Source organism: Talpa europaea, assembly GCF_964194135.1.
Source record: "Talpa europaea genome assembly, chromosome: 9".
Taxonomy (NCBI): domain Eukaryota; kingdom Metazoa; phylum Chordata; class Mammalia; order Eulipotyphla; family Talpidae; genus Talpa; species Talpa europaea.
This window is the reverse complement of record NC_140076.1, coordinates 104,539,074-104,560,903: the sequence shown is the minus strand read 5'-3', so window position 1 is coordinate 104,560,903 and position 21,830 is coordinate 104,539,074.

The following is a 21,830-nucleotide window of genomic DNA, read 5'->3' as shown; positions in this document are numbered from 1 at the left end:
TGGCTTCTCTCTGGTTTTTCATCTCTTCCCCTCTGTTGCTGGCTTCTCAGCCAGGTGTCTGTAATCATAGGTGTGAATGCCTCATGCTCGCACTCCCAAGTGCTTTTTACAATAACACATCATCAAATGTGGGCAATGAAATCTGGGAGGAAAGGCAGACTGCAGGTGGCAGCCATAGAGGCTGTGGTGGGGGAGACAAAAAAGAGCCCTAGCCTTTTCATTTCCCCTGCATTACCCGTAGATGTTACCAGCTGATCCATCCACTGCCCCAAGCTGAGCTGACTGGCAAAGTTCTTTCCCTGCTGACCTGTCAACAAGTTATTTACTCAAATGCAGCTGCCAACACAAGAATACAAGGATCACAGAAAATCTCAAAAACATCATCAATAGAAACTAATAAAACTCCCATAACTGACCCTTGAGTAATGACTATTGAATTGTCTGGCAATGGATTCAGACAACTAAGTGAATTAGGAAAATTATGCATGAACAAAATGACCATCATAGTACTCAGTCTATGCTATCTATTATTGTTCTTGTTCTTATTCATAATGAAATAAAGCAGGGCCTCCCTGGTGGCGCAGGGGTTAAAGTCTTAGTGCTGTCAAGAAATTGCCAGCCTTTGCGGCATAAGTTTGATTCCCCGCCAGGGAGCTGACTCACAGGGTGGAGCAGACTTCTCCTGTCTCTCCCCTCAGCAGCGTATTTCATCAGTCTGCCTGTTCTGTTCCCCACTCTGTCTCTGGTGAATCCTCTCACCCCTGTACCTCTGGCCTACACCCTAGTTCCTGTTTGCATAAATAAAAAATAAATCTTTTAAAAATAATAAAAGTAAAATAAAACAGTAGTAGTTCTTTGAGAAATGCCCTTCTGAGTCTAGATTGGCTAATGTCACCCACAGAAACTGCCTGGATCTTTAAAATTGGGAAATAACTCTAAAAACAAGTATTATCTAATTAGTGAATAGGTTGGTGGAAAATAATGTTTTAACAGACAGGCCAAGTCAGTTACAATTTTAATCATCCTCCTTTCTCAAGATTAAAGGAATTTCTCCCATAGCACATTGTCCTATTTAACAGTGGATATACCCAGGTGACCAAGAAGATACACTCGGTCTCTACATAGATCGTTTAAAATATTTTCTTTTTATTTTTTAAAGATTTATTTTTATACAAGAACCGAGGTACAGGCCAGATGTGGAGGAAGGTGAGAGGATTCACCAGAGACAGAGTGGGGAGCAGAACAGGCAGACGACAGAAATACACTGCTGAGAGGAGCAGCGGGCGAGACAGGCGAGGTCTGCCACGCCATGTGGGATTCTCGCCTGCTGGCCGGGATCAAGCAAGCACTGTTGGGGCTGTGGGACAGCTTCACGGTTCGGCGCTCAACCACTGCGCCACCCGGGAGGCCCCAGGTAAAATATTTTCATTTTTTTTTAAATGTCAACTATTTAGCATTTTACTTGGTGAGAGTAAGCACTGAATTTGGTAATTTGATTTTATTAATGACATGAAAATTAATGTTTCTTGGGATGTCTTTCAATGGAATAAATGGTCAATTAAAGTTGTGCTTCTGCCCTATTTTGCTAACAGTTTAAATTTTAGGAGCAATGTAATACAGTGTCAAGAGTAGTTTAATCTGCTGAAGCACCTATGGTCCTCATTTGGTCCAGGAACTCATGGTCATTGAACCAGGCTACATAACAGACAGGATGTGTAGGGGCAGGAATAGGACTCTGCGCAGGTTTTCTATGATCCAGAAGACTGGGTGAAGGAGGAGTCAGAGTCCTCAGTGGCTTTTGCAGGTCTTTTATTGGGATTTACCCGGTACACAGCAGGCAGGGGTGCTGGGGGGCTGGGAGGCTGGCAGGCCTCCCAGCCCCTAGCAAGTCTTCACTCTATCTGGGCTCTCCGGCCTTTTCTGCTCCTCTCTCAGCTTCTCTTTTGGCTTCTACTGCTGCTGTCGTCCCCGTGATGCCGCCCTTAAAAAGCATAGTCTTAGCCCAGGTGAATCCCATCTACCTATGCCCACACCCTACTCCAGGCGCCCGCCATCAGGCATGCATTCAGGACCGCAAGGATCCATCATCTATCCTGATGGTGGGAGGGCAGGAAAGCCTAACATTTTTCCTTACCCTACAGTATGTCACAATGGTAAACAAAACAGAAAATGTCTCTGCTTTATAGCACTTAGTTTCTACATGAAGAACATACACAGGCGGATGATTATATAATTGAACGTTGTGATAACTTCTATGAGGTATATTAACTGGATTCTACTAGAGAGAATAACAGCTGGGGAGTGGGAACTAACTTGGATTGGAGAATTAGCACTGAAGCAAATAGATGAGTTGATCTGAGCCAAATGAAGACTAATAACTTATGGGCGGGGAGAAGTAAAAGGACCGCATATCAAAAAGAAAGAAAAGCAAAACCTGCAGCAGGCAAGCATTTGGTGTTTTCTAGGAACTGAAAGTGGTTCAGGAGATTGTCATACAGAAACAAGAGACCAGTAAGATCTGGACAAAGACCTACTAGATGCTTATAGATGTAGATGCTTAGGTACTTGTTAAAGAGATTAGATATTATTGTAAGTGAAATGGAAAGTCAGTGGAAGGGGTAGTGGAGGGAAGCATAAAAGTTCCACATAGACAAGTTTGTTTGCAATGACCCCAAGCATGTAAATGTATGAATAAAGTAGTTAATTGGGAGTCAGGACTGGTGATAGCAATTTGAGTCATTAATATGTAAAGTTATGGGAATGGATGAGACCTTCTAGGAGAGAGTCCAAAAGAAAATAAAAAGCTGGATTATATCTGACCCCAAGAGGCTCCAACATTGAGAGGTTGAAAAGAGGAATAGTTAGCAAAGGAGGCTGAGAATTGTGAAAGCAGTAGAAGGAAGTGAGGAGTTAAGGAGACAATGACGCCTAAGTTTTGGGAAATATTGGCAAATTTGGTCTAAAGCTTATTAATCTCATATGGCAATCAGAGTTAACTTTAAAGATTTACTTAATTTATGCATACAAGAACTGGGGTGTAGGCCAGAGGTGCAGGGGTGGGGAGTGAGAGGATTCACCAGAGACAGAGTGGGGAGCAGAACAGGTGGATTGACTGAAATACACCCTGAGGTGAACTCAGGGACTGAAATACTCCCTGAGGGGAGCAGTGGGCGAGAGAGGAGAGGTCTGCTGCGCCATGTGGTTCACCTCCCTGGCCTGGGATCGAACTCATGCAGCAGTGACTGGCAATAGCTTGATAGTGCTCAGACTTTAACCCTTGCACCACCAGTGAGGCCCCCGGAGTTCACTTTAGCTAGAGTGAGTGAGATGGGGTGTTGCAGGCAGATGACAGTTTCAAGTGAATAGAAAGGTAAATAGAAAATGCAGACATAAAGCCAGGGCAAAAAGAAAATTATTAAAAAGTTCTGGATATAAACAGAAAGAGAAATATAGAGCAGTAACTGTTGAAATAGGGAATGCTTTTATCTTCTTAAAAGCCTGAAATAGTATAATTTGCTTATGTGTTAATAGAAATAATTCAAATTAAGAGGAGAGGCATAGAATAATCAAAGTAAATTCCTTGAGAAGGTGAGAGCCTGGGTTTCAGAATAGAAAGAAAAGGACTCTTTCTCAAGAGAAGAGGTAGATGATGTATAAATCACTTCACTGATGCTCAGCTTCAAGGATACAGCCTCAAGGCAGATGGCAGTTTTGCCAGAGTCGGACAAGAGAATGAGAGGGAAGCAACAAAGGCGGTCTATAGGGTGTGATTATAGCTAGTTGAGCTGGGGACTATCAATCTATTACAGGGCAGGGAGAGGGGCACCCTAAGGGCCCCAAACCTGACCGCCCTAAATAGGTTCTGCCATCCACCCCATCAAGACAAAAGATATAAGAACTTTAATGGAAAGGAACTTTTATACAATTAGTGTGCAATACAGACAAGACAAAGCATATAAGTTCCAAATCAAGCACCCAAGGTTACCCATCCCCTCGTGGGCAAATGCCTAGTCAAACAGGGTTGGCCCAAAGCAAGGCCTGAAGTCTGCTACAAGTCTAAAGCACCTTCCTGAGGGGACCCATAAAAAAGGGTCAGAAACAGAAAAATCTGGAGGAAAAGGGCAAAATTAAAAAAAAGATAAAAGCTGGCATTGTTAGCCTCCCCAAGGGTCTCTCACCCACATCTGTTTCAACCAGTCCAGCCAGTGTAGCTTCTTCACATGTCTCTCTGCTCCATGTGCCTCCTCCAGGTCTCCTCCTCACTCTTCATCCTGCTTCCTTCCTACCTGAGTCTCCTTTCTAGCTTCTCCTCCTTACTCAGCTCCACCCTCCTGTCTCCCTTGGGTGGGGAAGGGAAACCGAAACTGAAACTGGAACCCTATTCCTGGGAATAACCCACTTATAATCCCCTCTTTTAATTTTTATTCCACCATATCTATGGTGGCATAGATCTTGGGGTGCTGCCTTAGGAGACAGTCTTTTCCAGGGTTCCAGTGTATGCAAGAGACTGCTGTGGACTTGGTATTTGTAGCAGTAAGCCTCATGTAGTCTACCTTTGAGATGTGCCCTGCAATGCATAGTCAATTTGAAGGTTAATACCTTTCCTTTATTGTTCCTTTAGAAATATGTCTAGATATGAACATTTTAGAAGCTAAAATATACTTCTAATTTTTCTCATTGGCCATCTTTTCTTCAGTAAAGTAGATCATCTAAGAATAAGATGATCTTTGTAAGAATAATGCATTGTAAGAATAAATGCTCTTAGGGAACTCTATGAAAGTTGTATTCATATAGAACTCTAAAAAATGGGTCTTACATGGGCCTTCCCGGTGGTGCAGTGGTTGAGTGCAGCGCTGTGAAGCTGTCCTCAGCCTCTGCAGCATGGGTTTGATCCCAGCCGGCCAAGGAGATGCCCACATGGTGTGACAGACCTCACCTCTCCTGTCTTGCCTCAGCAGTGTTTTTGGTCTGTCTGCCTGTTCTGTTCCCTGCTTTGTCTCTGGTGAATTCTCTCACCCTTCCACGCCTCTGGCCTGTACCCCAGTTCTTGTATAAATAAATCTTTAAAAAATGGGTCTTACACAATTTTTTAAAATTTTACTCTGAGTTGGTCTTTGCACAAAGATTTGTCTCACTATTGAGATAGAGGACATCATGGCTGTTAAGAAACAACCATGGGCACAGGGGATAAGTAATGTTTTGGGAACGGTTGCCTTTGCTTGTAATGTATTTTTAAAGATAAAGACCAGGTAAGAATTGCTGCTTCCAGAAAGCTCCTTGTCACTTGATATTGTGGATGTCTGCTTGGCCTGCTGGGTGAAAGATACTGTAAATATGCTTTAAGAAACTTAAAAAATTGAGTCTAAATATGAATGGAGCATAGAACACACATGAAGAAGGACTGATTTTTAAACATTTCTGGAACATTTCCCTGTTTAGCATCTACAATTCTTTTTGATATTCTTTCATCTATATTCTAAGTTGAATTATCTAATTACCCTCTACATGCACACACACACACACACACACACACATTTTCCTGCAAGGCTCTGCTGTTTTATGAAAATCTATCCAGCAAATATACTTCTCCTTTTTCAACCTGACTGTGAGATTTATCTCAGCCACCATCACCTTTTTTTCCTTTTCAGAGACAACATCCGGTGGTGGAAGTGGGGATGCATTTACAACAGAGCAGGTCACCTCATGTAACCAGAGTTACCAAATGTCCAAATTATTTTAATGGGATGACTTGGTTTTTCCTTCTGCCATTACAATGAAACCTTTAAAAAGAGAGGTGATACTATTGTTGCCCTAAGTAAGATCAAGATAATTCTTTCCCAAAAGTAAGTATACATTCTTCAAAAAAACAGGCATATTTTCAATAGAAATCTGCAAGCTCTTTAATATTTACTCACATACATACATGTTTTCATTTTAATTTCCTCCATCCTATCCCTCATCTACGTAGTTGATTTTAGAAAAATCTATTGCAGCTATTCACAAATTCTAAGAGAGTTTCTTGATAAATATTGAATAAGTGATTCTTTGAGCAACACTAAATGCTATTCCCATAAACTACCTCCTATAATCCTCACAATAACCCTTGGGTAGTGGATATATATTTTGATCATAATTATCGCTACCTAATATACAATAAAATGAAGATATGCAGAGTTTAGGGGCTTGAGTTACCATCCTGAAGTGATGATATGCAGGCTGTAAGTACAGGGCTCCATATTTTAACTTCTGTGTTCTTTCTCCCTCTGCATTCCATTCCAAACACTGTACTATAGGAGTTGGGCAGGTCACATGACTGGACTTAGATGGCAGTAGGTAGATAGCAGATGAGACAACAGGGACAGGGCAAGTGCTTGTCCTTGAAAATACCTGGAAGATCTAGTCCTTCCTACCAAATACAAATCCATGATCCAAGCTACACCTGCCATATCTCTTAGCATAGACTCGCTCTTCCTATCACTTATTTTTTATAGGATCTTATGAGATTTTAATACCATAATATCCTAGATAACATATCATAAAGAAGGCATGGTATGATGAAAGGGAATTATAATGCATCAGGTTAACCCTCAATGAGTAATGCATGACTGTAAGAGTTTTATACCACTTTTAAGATTTTTTTCACCAGAGGAAAAGTATGTGTGCTTGTCATATAAACATGTGTGATATACATAGTTAGTAAAACTGATAGTATTAATAAAAATCTTAATAGGCTTCATGATTAGAATAAAATGATATTTGATCCAAATCCCTAATTAGAACAGTACATTTACCAACTGTTCTCATGAGAGATGGAGCCAGAATTCATCATTTAAAGTAATACCTAATTAATCCTTCTTTGTAACAGATGTCAGCCTTATTTTCAAATCTTTTGTAGACAATGACTCGCTGTATAAATCTGTTAATTGTCTATAGTGTGTTATTTATTTTTTAGCACTATAATATATGGTTAAATAAAGAAGACACAATCAGTTTAACTTGAGTTTGAGTCTGTTTTATAGTAGAGATAGGGTAGGTTGAATGCAACGAACATACTCATGATTCTAACAGAATCAGTTTAAAGTACAATAGCAAATCTGCTAATCTCAACTATCAGGATAGTTGAGAAACACTGTGCTGGAAGTTAGGAGACCAGGGTTTTATCATGACCTTGCTACATTTGCTTAATCTTAAGCATTTCATTCAATATCTTTGGACATTAACTAGTACAGCTGCATCATGAAGCTCCTATGGGATTTTTAGAGTCCCTTCCAGGTTGAATATTCATTATATTTTAAAAACCTGTCTTATAATTCATATTCCATTTCAATATACTCCTCTTTATATGTTTTAGGTATACACATGCCCCTCCCACCCCCACTTAGTATTTCTATTCAATTCCATAGTGTCTTTTGATAGATAGGAACAAGATGATGACAACTGATAAAGTTACTTATGCTTTTAAATATATATTATCTAATATAGGTCAAAAGGTAACCACTCATTCAGCGCCAAATTTTGCCATACACCTCTGGGAAGAATGTTATATTTGGAATGCTTTTCATTGCTTTAGTTAGGAAAAATAATTACGACAGAAATTTAAGGCATGCGACTTTAGTTCCTATCAAAGATTCCTTACAAGAGTATGGCATATTATTTCAGTAAATATTTAACAAAGATGACAAAGGTATACTCAGAAGGACAGCAGAAATATGGAATGGAATGTGTCAAAAATGGTATCATATTTGCTAGAAGAAAGATACCAGCTTGTAAATAAGAACTTTGGCATAACTATTGTTGAGGAGTTGAACTATGAGATTTATAGTTGAATGAAGCATGGAAAAATTTCGTCTGTGAGAGACTGTTGTTTTACAAAATGTTTTACAAAATCCATGAATTTGGTATCCTTTCTAGTGCCAAAAAGTCTTATAATGGCTGAGAATTGTAAACATTATTAAGTGCCCACTCTATACCAGGCTGTTGTATGTCTATACCTTATTTACCTTTTCTTATCTTCAAAACAATCCTGTGAGGTGAATCCTTTTATTATACCCCTTTTACATATGAGGAAATTGAGGCTTTCAGGTAATAAGTAATTTGGCAGAGACCACTTAAGGAAGTGAAAGGAACTCAGGATTTCAGTTCAGGCAATATGACTCCAGAACTTCATCTCTACAGTGACAACAAAAGCAAGTAATCAATCAATAGTAATGCAGATCACTGCTAAGAGTTTAGAACTTTGGCCTGACCCCTGCACATGTGTATCCTTTTGGCCCTGGACTTACCCACTGGAACCCATCTCAAAGTTCCCTTCAGTCTACATAGTCATTGAACTTTCACCTTGTGCACAAAACTTGCTCCATGATTTTCCTGCTAAGACAGTGGCTTCATCATTCAACTGTGGCTCAAGCGTGAGTCAAAGTTGTCTTCTTTCTCCTCACTTGCTACATCCCATTATCTGTTACATCACTCCAATTCTATTACTTAAATACTTTTTAAATCCAATTTTTCTTCTCTATTGCCATAACCTCCACCCTGGTCCAAGAGACTGTCATTTCTCATGTGGACAACTGTAAAATTTTCCAATTCTGTCTCCTTTTCTTTCATTTTGGGCCTCTTCAAATCATGTTCTCCACCTTAGCTAGAGCGATGCTTCAAAACCACGTATGGAATCACATAACACAGCTGCTTAAAACTTAAATATTTTCATTATTTTTGGATAAAATCCAACTGCCTTAACACATGACTTACTGGTTTGCCCTGTTTACCCACCTATCCCCAAACCCAAATTATCTTACATCATTATCCCCTTCCATCTTATGTCGTAGGCACAGGGTTTTTAATTTAGAGCTTTGTTTTTACCTTTACTACTTCAAGACTTCACACATTCATCTAAAAGTTATGTAACCATCATCTTCTAAAGGACAATCATTGTTCTAGACATTGAAGGACAGGGGTAAGCAAGGCTGACAAGGTCCCTCCTTCCATGGAACATTTCTTTGAATGGGTTAGAGGGACAGATAATAAAGAAAATGAATGTATGTTTAGATAGTTGTGAGTTGAAGAGAACAGGGCAGTGGGACAGAGAGTGTGCAAAGGCCTAGAGTGGAGTGTGGAACACACTTGTGTTTATGGAATGTCTTTACATTCTCCCCTTGACATCTCAGCCCACAGTCTACCCCATGATGTGCTAACTCCTAGTTCCATTTAAAGTCTCAGCTTAATCATCAGTTGATTAGAAGTTTTTCTGGCCTCATCCACACTGGAACAGAAAGCTCTGTGTGTTCAGTTCTCTGTGCCTCCTTTTTGGTACTCATCACACTCTTTCTTACTTATTAAAGAAATTTAATAATTACTTAAATTAATTATAATGTTAAGTGAATATTTTGGTATAATCATGGTAATCATAATAATACATTATAACATATGCATTATGTTATTTTAAATACATATTTAAACACTTTACATGCATATTTAGGGATTTTAAATATGCAATTAAAATCTGTTTCCTACACTTTAAATTTCATGAAAAAGAACCATTCATCTCTGGGTGATAGTGCAGTTAAAAAAAAAAAGACATATAATATTTCTACTTTTATAGGATCTATATTTATATTGTTTTGAGAAATTACACAATTAATAAATAAAAAAGATATCAGTTCGCTAAAATGGTTATACCAAAACATAGTAATTATAATTTAAAGAATAAGTACAGATTTTCAAAAAAGTCTACAACTGGAGACTCTCCTCTGTATAAACCGTTAGGAATGGTTTATGGAAATGATAATAAGGCTGAGATCTGAATGGCTAGGATTAATGAGGTAAAAAGATTTGACTTGGCTAGAGGAGAAAATATCTCAGAGTAGTACAGTGACGGTCAAGATCAGGGGACTATTTTAGCTTGGAGTTAGAGGAGTTTCTTTTTTTTTTTTATATATATACTTTTTTTAGATTTATTATTATTATTTTTTATTTATTTATACAAGCACTTGGTCCAGTCAGAAGCTCGGGAGGGTGAGAGAATTCACCAGAGCCAGAGCGGGGAGCAGAGCAGGCAGAAGGACCGAAGTACACTGCTGAGGGGAGCAGCGGGCGGCAGGAGAGGTCTGTGCACCATGTGGGACCCTCCTCTGGTGGCCTGGGAGCAGCCGGGAATCGAACCAGCGCTGCAAAGGCTGCGGGCAGCTTCGCAACCCAGTGCTCAACCACTGTGCCACAGGGGAGGCCCAAGAGGAGTTTCTTAAGAGGCAAAACTTAAGTTGAGACTGACTAGCAAGATGGATGTAGCACATGAACATGAGGATGGCAGAGTTTCAGAAGGAAGGCCCAAGAGCTCTAAGCAAAGAAGGAGCTTGCCATACTCAGTCTAGGACAAGTAAGACTAGTGTGACTGAAGCATAGCCATCAAAAGGGATTGTGGTAAGAGTTGAGGTCTGAAAAGCAGGGACCGTGGACTATCTTATTGGCCATTGCAAGGAATTTGAACGTCATTCTAGGAGCTCAAAAAAACACCGAGGCATTCAAGGCAGGAGAGTGGCATGGCCTGATTTATATTGAAAATGATTATTCTGACTGTTATATCGACAAAGGACTTTAGGAGGCAGAAGGGCAAGCAATGAAACCAGCTACAACTCATAAATAACATAAATGATTGTCTTTGTAATATGAATGTACAGTCAGAAAAGAATGTCGTGCGTTCTACCATAGAGATTATTTTCTCTTACATGAAAGAAGTAAGAAGTGGTGAAAATACTCAGTAGTAACAGACTCAGGCTTAAATCCCAGCATAGCTATGGAGCTTTGAATAAATAACCTGTAGGGTGAGGATAATAATTCATTCTTTAGAGGGTTATTGAGAGGACCAATGAGGTAATGCTTCTTATCTTAATATAATGCTGGTGCATAAAAAAGCCAATCAACACATTTTTCACCTCTTTCTTTAAGAGACAAATACTCCATGTGAGGAAGATAACGGTCATCTGAGTTATCTGTTTTCAGCATCTGCAATTTTGATTACTTGCGATCAACTTTGGTGCAAAAATGATGTATAATAAGAGATTGAATGAGAAACACATTCATATAACTTTTATTACAGTAAACTGTTAGTCACTATATTATTAGTTATTGTCATTATTGTCTTACTGTACTTACTATATAAATTGAGGTTTATCAATAGGTATGTGTGCATGCATAAGAAAAAATGTAGTATATATAAGACTAGATACTCTCTGCATTGTCAGGAATCTACTGGGGGTCTTGGATTACATCTCCTTTGGGGACAAAAGTAATACATTAAAATACCAGAGATTAATGATTTAAGAATAATGAAGAGTATTTCATAAAGGTCTAATATCTGCCAGGCACTATTCTAGGTGCTGAGCTTCAGCAGGAAACGAGACAGAGCAAGTTCCCTTTCCTAGGTATCTTAAAGTACAACAGGAAAAAAAAAGATTATTAAACAAATGGTTATACAACTAGTTATACGATCATGATTGCAATGAGCCCAGACTTCTCAAACTTTGAGAACATAAATAGGGAGAGGAATTAGACTCAGACACTCAGGGATGCTGAGTTAGTAAGTGGTTTGGGAGTTTAGACAGCTTTTTCAATCAAGGTAAACTGAATGGTTTCAGGCACAAATGACTACATGATAATTTCTCCTTGCTGGTATTCATAAAATATAAAAAGATCTGTTCAGAGCTCATCTACAAGTCTAGCACTGCCCTAATTATGGTTTGAACAGCAAAATATAAATCACAATCCCAAATTTCAATTGATTCATCAATAAAAAATCTAAAAAGACATAAAATATTTTGATTTACTTGTGCACAATATTCTTACAAATCATTTGCTTGAAAAAACATTACATAAATTCAGAAATAATGGGATAATTCAGAAAGTAAGGAGTTTATATCTACAGCTCATTTCAGCTTTTCGCCAGAATTTCCGATTGAAATGAAGGTAGAAAGTGCTCCAAATAATGCCCTTTAATCAAGTACCTTTTTGTTTTAGAGAAACAATTTTAAAGGAAATATGTGAAATCCATAGTCTTTTTTGGAAAATTCTTGGGAGCAGATTTAAAAACAAATAAACAAGCAGCAATAAACAAGCTAAAGCCCAAGTCCACTCTGGAGGAATATTTTTGCTCTTCAATTTTTTCACTGGAAAAGGAATTTTCCCCCTAGTTTTTAGGGCGACTTTCATTTTCCATCCTTGCCCATAGCGTTCAGAGAGGCCGCCTTGATAGTGTTCCTTCCTGCCTGTGCTGATGTGGCTGAAAATCCCAGCAGCCAATCAGCAATTTTTGGACACTCTTGCTTCTAGTCATCCTGTCCTTTGAGCAAGGACTCCGGGCACTGCTTGCCAAGTATACTCAGTTGGTGGTCTTAGCCTCAAAGTCAGAGGGATGTCAGACTGAATTGTTTCACCTCTGATCATGAAACTCCTACTTGTCCTACAGGCTGCTGTGTCTTCTCTCTGCCATACAAGGTTATAGTCTTGTAAATTGGGTCACTGGAAACATTTTTCTTGCTTGCTGCACACCAACCAATACTCTTTCAGTTTCCTGCAGTTATCCTTCTGATCACCTGAAATATTCCATTCTTTTCCTGGGAAAGGAAGCTCAACTTTTTAAAAAAGTGTTGCAGGATGGAAGGGTGCCATTTGGAGATGCTCAGCTTTTATAAAGGGAGCCAGAATGTAAGGCACTTTGTCCTCATGCTTAGCAGCAGAGAATAATCACTGCAAGTCTATGACTTGATTGACAGGACAGGGGCTAATTTGCCCATGTGTTCCCTGAGGTCTTCTTCTGTGGACTTGGTCATATGTTATATGGGCTCACAGGATTATAAGGAAAAAGTATTCTTGAAAGGTAGTGTTGACTTTTCCTCTGATCTGGTGCTTTCTTTCAGCCCCTCCTCTCCTGCTGTTCTTAGAATCTTATAGAACCAGCGACTTCCACTGGAACTTTTTTGCTTTCCTTAAGCTCAATATGTAAATCTAAAGTGTATAACAAACTCCTTGGCATGTAACTGATGCTGATTAAATGGCAACTTTATTTCATTTCTTGTAACTCACCCAACATTTAAAATAATAAAATTAATAATTTTTTCTCTTTCTCCAAAAGATTTCCATAATATATCCTTTACTTTCTATATTATTTTAAATCAAATTAAAATGAAATTTATATTTAAACAGCATGATTAATATGGAAAGACCTACAGCACATCAGAGAACAGATATAGGACTGGATTTCTTTGTTTACTCTTTTTTCTTTTTTTTAAAGATTTTATTTTTATACAAGAACTGGTGTACAGGCCAGATGCGTGGGAGGGAGAGAGGACTCATCAGACAGAGTGAGGAACAGAACAGGCAGACTGACGAAGTACACTGCTGAGGGGAGCAGCGGGTGTGGCAGGAGAGGTCTGCGTGCCATGTGGGAACCTCACTGGCAGGCTGGGATCGAACTGGCACTGCAGAGGCTGTGGACAGCTTCACAGAGTGGCACTCAATCACCTGTGCCACCAGAGGCCCTTCTTTGTTTACTCTTTATAAGAGTAGGGAAAGGAGAAGTTACACTTAACCTCATTAGCTCACTCTATCTATGAGGAAACCAAGGCCAGAAACTGATTTCTTTAAGGAAGTTTTTTGTGCATTTCCATCTCAATATACAGAATCCTTTACATTATTGGGACAACAGTGAAACCTGGTATTTTTTAGTCAAATAAAAGTATCTTTCACGTTTTTTCTATATGTTCTCCTAGACAAAAATTTAGGCATTGTCTGTGGCAAAATATAGCAGAATAACATTAATCTCTGCCTGTCTAATTGTTTTCTCTCAAATCCCCATTGGCTGTTTTGGAAAGAGGATCTTATTTAAATGCTACATAGTATTTATCCAAACAAAAAGATCATAATACTGCCAAACAGAAATGAAAACTCTGTTGTTTCCAGAGGCCCCAAATGTCAGCCCCTTGAAATCATCTCCATGTAGAAATTATGGGGGGAGGAAAGAGAACAGGTAACTCAGGAATGAGCTCATCATTTTTCTTATTAACTACATTTGTTTGCCATTTCAGGGAAAGATCCATAAGTGGATCTTCATACTTTTTAAAATCTTCTGAAAGTGACAACGTATAGGAAGCAAATGTCATCTAATGAGGTATGACTTTAAGAAGTTTTCATCTAAAGAAATTGCAGCACTAATAGGTTTGTAACTCCTGTGTCTGGAAAACAAATCCCTTCTGATTCCATTGCTTCAGGATGAGTCTTTCCTCCCAAGGGAGATGTTTTTATTTTACCATCCAAAATGGCTCAACCAACTTTTTTGATCAACGATCAATCACATTACCATCCTTACCAAAGATTCTACTGGAAAGAGTTGATAAAAATAGAAATTCCTTTTATTTTTCAAGGAGGATAGATATGCCATCTTCTTGGAAGTGCTACATATTAAAAAAAAAAAGAATTCTTGACAAACCCAGGGAAGAAATTAGTTTTTACCCGTCAGTAAAATGCAGAAGGAAATAAGGGGAGATGTCTCTGATGGAGACATCATTGGAGAAACTGCTTGGAAAAAAGTGATTAGATCTGTTTTTCTTCCAGCTCAAAATCTGCAGTCTCAATACCTGCTTGCATCACAAACTTCTATTCAGGGGTAAGAAGAGATATTAGAATAAATATTTTAGTATTTTAAAGATCGTAGTTTATTGACATTCAATAAACTCACAAAATTGTATACATAAAGCAGATTTATTTATATTATGTGAGCATGGAAACTAAAAAAAAAAAGTTTCTATAACCAAAACAAACTGAAAAGATTTTCTCTACGAAAATTGTGTTCTCAAGTTTCATTGCTTTGTGCCAGTTTTCAAACTAGAGTGACTTTTTATGGTGGAATCATCAACCTCTGAAAAATCATATCTCTAGTTTACAGTGAAGACTGACAACCCTTTAAGTACAGTGTGGCAAGGGCCAGAGCAAGAATCAGGGTGTTTTCTCTGTCACTCACACTCCACCTCAGATGCAGGTAGCTTTGGGATTCAATCCTGAACATGTACATTTCAAAGTCCATTGGGCTTGTGCCTGAATTCTGTTTTATTTTGGTTCTGTTGCCCCATCCAAGTGATACTATCTTTAGAATTATAATGAATAGTCTCATTCCTCAGATTTGGATCAAAGCAATCTGTGAACTCTGAATAAACCAACATTCTGAGGTAGTTGTCAAGAACATATTTTAGATTTGGATTTATGATAGGCTTTTGAAGATGGTTATTGCTGGAACTTTGATTGACTAACAGATGACAAGGAGAGGAGTTTGGTTTTCTAATTTGCAATTGAGAAATGATTTTAAAACTTCCTCTAAGAGGAAAATCCAAGACTTCTGGCTTCTTTGGTGACATTGTCCATATATATTTTTTTAATGAACACATGTCAAAGATTTTATTCAACCCAATAATTAATGAATAAAGAATAAGATATTAAAACCAGTTCAAAAGAAAATAAGACAGATTTATATAGTCAGCTAAGAGAATGTGAAAGTGAATATGTGGTGGGAATTTCACGGGGACTATAACTGAGATAAAAATGCATACATTGTACAAAAATGATGTAAATATATACATATAATAAAATAATAAAAAAGCAAAAAAAGAAAAGATAACATTGTTCATATTTTGATAAACAAGGAAATGATCAAGCAACTGTTTAAGAGAATCAATGAACCCTAAGTGGCCTCAAATAACCGACTCATGAAAGCAGCAAAGCTTTTCATAGGCATCTGAGGGATCTCAAATATAGAGGCTGTATTCATCTTTACGGGTTGGTCATATTTAGAATCTAAGCTGCTGAAGGATTACAACTGTGCATTATATCATGCTTTGGACATTGTTAGCCCTTGAAAAACACGCATCAATTATAATGACATGGAAAAAAAGGAGAGTAGAAGAGAGACATGTTCTTCTGTACTAAGATACCTGGGAAATTTCATCCTAAAATGGCTGAGCAAACAGCTCTAATGAAATAAACTAAGCTGGGACAGATCCATCAAGTCAATAACTACATTAGCAATTACATCCTTTTAGTGAAAAAGCAATCCTGGGCCATGTCTCCATAGCTATTGAGGGGATGCCTCCTCAGCTGTGCTAGGAGAGTCCAATACCTTTGGCTGGCTCAGCTCTCCAGGGCTTTCAGTTAAAGCAGTTGATGGATTAAATTGGCAGTTAACATGGGCCAGCCACCAGAGTGTCCTGAGACTTTGTCTGGAAGCTCATGGAAAATTCCAAGAGGTTGTATAAACAAAGAACAGAAAAAAATCTGATACCCCCTGAGAAGTTTCTTTTTTAAGAAAATAAACTGGTCATTCAGGTTCTTGTTAATGCCAGATGGAGACGCTGATAAAACATGTGTTCAAGGTATTCTTCAGAGAAGAGTAATCTGTTTAAGCAGCAAGAGAACTTACAGAAGAGTCTTGTCCTGTGACTCACATAAGGCACGTCTGTTGTAATTGACAGACTTGTAATTCTTTTAAAAAATGAACCCAATACAATGGGTGTGCTGCTCATTGGTTATGCTGAGTTTTATTTTCCATTTACTCTTCCATCCTGTGTATCTAGTCTAGGTTGTCCTTTATTTATTTTTGTTATTTTAAAATCCACAAGTGTATGTGCCTCCCTTCCAATTTCGGTCACAGATTGGTCCACCTCCTCGGTTTATAATTTTCAAAATCTCATAAGTCATGGACAATGAATTTAAAATCAATATAACCAGTTGGAGTTGCAAAACCATTGTTTGTTTGTTTGGCTGGCTGGTGTTGTGAACTCTTAATCAATCCTGGCTAAAAGTGGTTCCAGCTGATCTGTGTCCATTTAGTCCTGCTTGGAATCAGTATTACATTGCTTAAACTGTTGAATTCTCCACCATTTCAATGGACGGCCTTTGTCTTCCCTTGATAACCTGCATGCTGCTTGATTAGTACTGGTTTGATTCACTTCTGGGCATTTTTCCTTCAATTAAACTGCACAGCTTTTTTGACTAGGAACTTCTGGAAGCACCCTGGGATCACTTATGTCCTTTCCATTAATAAAAGTCAACTCCTGGATTTCACAGAATAATGTAGGTGAAAGTGCTTTGAAAAGTTAAAAGCATTGTATAAATACATAGTACTGATATTTTCTCATTTGGGGAAGTTACCTTGGTAAAGCAGGTTCAGCTCAGCAAGGAGTTCTACTTTTGTTCTAGGTTTTTCTTTCTTTTATTCCCACTCTCCCTCCACTTTCTTTGAAGCCCTTTAAGAAACTTTGGGATCCCTGAAGTCCTGAAGATGCTTTTCCACTAGCATGAAAATAAACAAAGCAAGATAAGTATTTCAGAGCTAGCATTTTGGAAAGAACAGTAGGCTGGCATCTACCTGGTTTTGAAAATAGATCAAATATAGTGGAATGGGACAGCTGAATTGTGGGGTTACTGATTACATAACATAGGCAGTGGTATGACTGCCTATGGTATTATCAATGGCTGGGATACTTTCAGATGGTTGATTTGGGAGATCAGGGATTGGGGAGGTCACAGAAATCTCAGGATTCACCTTGATTCCACAGAGCTAGCTGCTTGATATTCTTCCTTAAGAAGCCCCCTAGAGGTTTACTTCTATGGGCCTCCCTGGTGGTGCAAGGGGTTAAGACCCAGTACTGTGAAGCTATCTGCAGCTTCTGCAGCACAAGTTCAATCCCCGGCCAGGGAGCTATGGTACAGCATGGTACAGCAGACCTCTCCTGTCACACCTGCTGCTCCCCTCAGCAGTGTATTTCAGTACATCTGCCTGTTCTGCTCCCCACTCTGTCTCTGGTGATTCCTCTCACCCCCTCCACCTCTGGCCTGTACCCCAGTTCTTGTATGCATCCATAAATAAATCTTAAAAAATAAGGAAATTATAGCTCCACACACAAAGGCATTCTTTAGGAAAATGGTGAAGTTATACTAGTTTTATATTTCTGGATGCTATAGTTTACTAGCCCTTCTATTTGGAGTTTCTTCTACAATCACATGGCAAGAGACGTGAATAGTTTTCGTATATAACACACCCCTGCATTTATTCATAGGTGATGGCAACTCTGGGTGAAATTGCTAGTGATTTAAAAAAAAATGGCTGAGAAAAAAGGAAGCATGCTTGGAAACCTCCGTTAAATTTAATACCATGTTGGCTAATGCACAAATCACTTCAATTTCCTTTAATTAGTTCAGAGTTAGGTGACAACATATTTAATCAGGGAGCTAACAAGTGCAACAGCTGATTGCTCTCACCACCCTGTGTGTATGTGTTGACTGAAAAAGTAAATAAAATTACTTTCACTGCAATAATAAAGTGGGTCCTAATTTTATTACAGTAGCAACTTTTTAGAAGTACCATACAGCAGTGAAAATTATTTCCTAAGTACTTTTTCCCCTTCTTTAACGTGTCTCAGTGGTTTAACTCTTTAGCTATGTGATGGCTAAATCTGCAGCCCTTTCCTCAAAAAGACAGACCACATCAACCCCGTGTTCTGTGTCTCTTTGCAAGGTACTATGATGTTTCTGAGTACATCACTTGAATTCACATTAACAGCTTATTCCTGGGTGGCAAAATGTGGCCTTTGGCAGACAGAGGATCTTTTCAAAATTCAGTGTTTTTCCAATTAGTTAAACACACCTAGCATCCAGCAATGTCTGCTTGTTTTTTTTAAAGTGTTTTGTCAGTGAGATAGGGAAGAGGTGTCATTTTTCTCATCCTCCTCATGACCTATATAGGGTTATTCATTTATTTATTTTATATTAATGGGCTTGGATTTTGCTGTGATTTTCCTAGTTTGACAAAAGAGAACTCTCAATAGCAAAGTTGCTTGCCCAGGAAACATTTCTTTCTTTATCCCTGGTCCCTTGGGGAGATTCATTGCTTTAAGTATATTAGTCCTTAAATAGTCCTTGTACAATTTAAACCAAGAAGATATAATAAAAAACAGCTAATAGCAACCTGTTCCTTTTGACAGCATTACCTAATAATGTGAAAGACTCAGTTTATCTTCACTGGATTTTCTTGATCTTAACCCTCACGAAAAATACTAAGATAAAACACTTTTTATAAAGCCTTTTCACCTACTTATAAAAGCTACTGACTGAATATATTAAAAGGGTGTAGGGTAAAGAAAATGTCAGGCTTTTCTGCCCTTCCGCCATCAGGATAGATGATGGATCCTTGTCCTGAATGCATGCCTGATGGCGGGCACCTGGAATAGGGTGTGGGCATAGGTAGATGGGATTCAGCTGAGCTAAGACTGTGCTTTTAAGGGCGGCATCACGGGGGGACGCCAGCAGCAGCAGCAGCAGCAGCAGCAGCAGCAGCAGCAGCAGCAGCAGCAGCAGCAGCAGCAGCAGCAGAATCTGAAGGAGAAGCCGAAGCAGAAGCAGAGATGGCCAGAGAGCCCAGATAGAGTGAAGACTTGCTGGGGGCTGGGAGGCCTGCCAGCCTCCCAGCCCCCCAGCCAGCATCCCTGCCTGCCATATGCCTGGTGAACCCCAAATAAAAAACCTGCAAAACTACTGAGGACTCTGACTCCTCCTTTACCTGGTCTGCATGGGATCAGGAAAACCTGCACTGTGCCCAGGTCCTACCCTTACAAGGGATTTTAATTAAAAGAAAGAAAAATCCATATCCTAAGATCCAGGTCACTTTTGTTCATCTCAGTTGGGGTGGTGATACCATCCTACCTCTCTCTCTCTCTCCATCACTAGCCATCTTTGATACCTGTATACCAGGTCACCTCCTTGCACCATTTGTCATTTTACAACATCCATTTTTCAAATGAAGAAATCGACACAGGAAGAATATTGTAGTTGGATCTAAACCTGGGCATGCTCTCTGAACCCCGTAGAGGACCTCAAGGTAATCTTTTTTTTTTTTTAAGATTTATTTACTTATGCATACAAGAACTGGGGTATAAGCCAGAGGTGCCGTGGGTGAGAGGATTCACAAGAGAGCGGGGGGAGCCAAACAGGCAGATCCTCTGAAATGCATTGCCAGGGTAATCTTGAACACATTGCTATACTTGATGCAGTGAAGCAGAACAGGCCTCTCTTCCTGCCCCTCAGACAAGCATTCTTATCCATTGCACTTAACAAATTTGTCTTCTTGCATTCTAAGGAAAAGGGAAGGACATCCCTAAGAAGGTAATAAGAAAGTTAAACATCTGAGGAAGTCAAACATCAGAGTTAACTAGTGCCCACCTGAAATCTAGAAATTTCCATGTCTGCATCAAAAGGACATATAGGCCCTCGAACATCTTCCTTTTAATCCTTTGTGTAAATACCCCTGCCCTCTGCCCAAGGGCACGATGGTGTCTCTCAGACACAAGTCTGCTGCTGCCTCAGTTTGTTGACAAATTAAATTGCTTTCCTTCTCCTCAAACTCTGTTTCCTTTTATTGGCTAAGGGAAACTGAGGCTGACATTCAGTAACATAATCTCTCCAATCCTGCATGCATGAGGGCTACTGCAACTTGTTTCGGGTACCCTGCACGTTACAGGAAAGACCTGAAGTTCTCTGCTTTGTCATGAGCCCAGTGGAGTTCATCCCCTGCTCGTGGATTGGAAGAATAAACATTATTAAAATGGCCATCCTTCCAAAAGCAATATACAGATTCAATGCTATTCCAATCAAAATTTCAATGTCATTCTTCAAAGAAATAGAACAATTATTGATGAAATTCATATGGAATCACAAAAAACCCTGAATAGCCAAAGCTCTCCTGAAAAAAAAAGAAGGGAATGGAGGCATTACACTCCCAGACTTCAAACTATACTACAAAGCCATAATCATCAAAACTGCATGGTATTGGAACAAGAACAGACATACAGACCAATGGAATCGAATAGAAAATCCAGAAATAAACCCACAGATTTATGGTCAACTAATCTTTGACAAAGGAGCAAAGAATATGCATTGGAGCAAAGAAAGTTTGTTCAATAAATGGTGCTGGGAAAACTGGGTCGCTACATGCAAAAGAATGAAGCTTGACCACTACCTCACACCATACACAAAAATCAACTCAAAATGGATTAAAGAACTAGACATAAGACCTGAAACCATAAAATATATAGAAGGAAATATAGGCGAAACACTACGTGATTTGCACATCAAAGACATCTTTACAAACACATCACCCAAAGCAGTGATAGTGAAGGCAAAGATAAACAGCTGGGACTACATCAAATTAAAGAGCTTCTGCACAGCAAAAGAGACAATAACAAAAACAAAGAGAAACCCCACCAACTGGGAGAACATTTTTGCACCCAACACTAATGATAAAGGACTGATCACAAAAATCTGCAAAGAGCTGATGAGACTCAACAACAACAAAGAAAATAATCCAGTCAAAAAATGGGCAGAAGAGCTAAAAAGAAACTTCTCTGAAGAGGAAATGCAAATGGCCAACAGGCATATGAAAAAATGTTCAACATCACTTGCCATCAGGGAAATGCAAATCAAAACTACCATGAGATACCATCTTACACCAGTGAGAATGGCACATATTAAAAAAAACTAGCAACAACAAATGCTGGCGAGGGTGTGGAGAAAAAGGAACTCTTCTGCACTGTTGGTGGGAGTGCAAACTGGTCCAACCACTGTGGAAAGCTGTGTGGAGATTTCTGGACCTACTAAACATAGAGCTTCCATATGATCCAGCAATTCCACTCCTAGGTATTTACCCAAAGGACACAGAAACATCCATTCCAAAGAACACCTGCACCCCTATGTTTATAGCAGCACTGTTTACAATAGCTAAGCTTTGGAAACAACCCAAA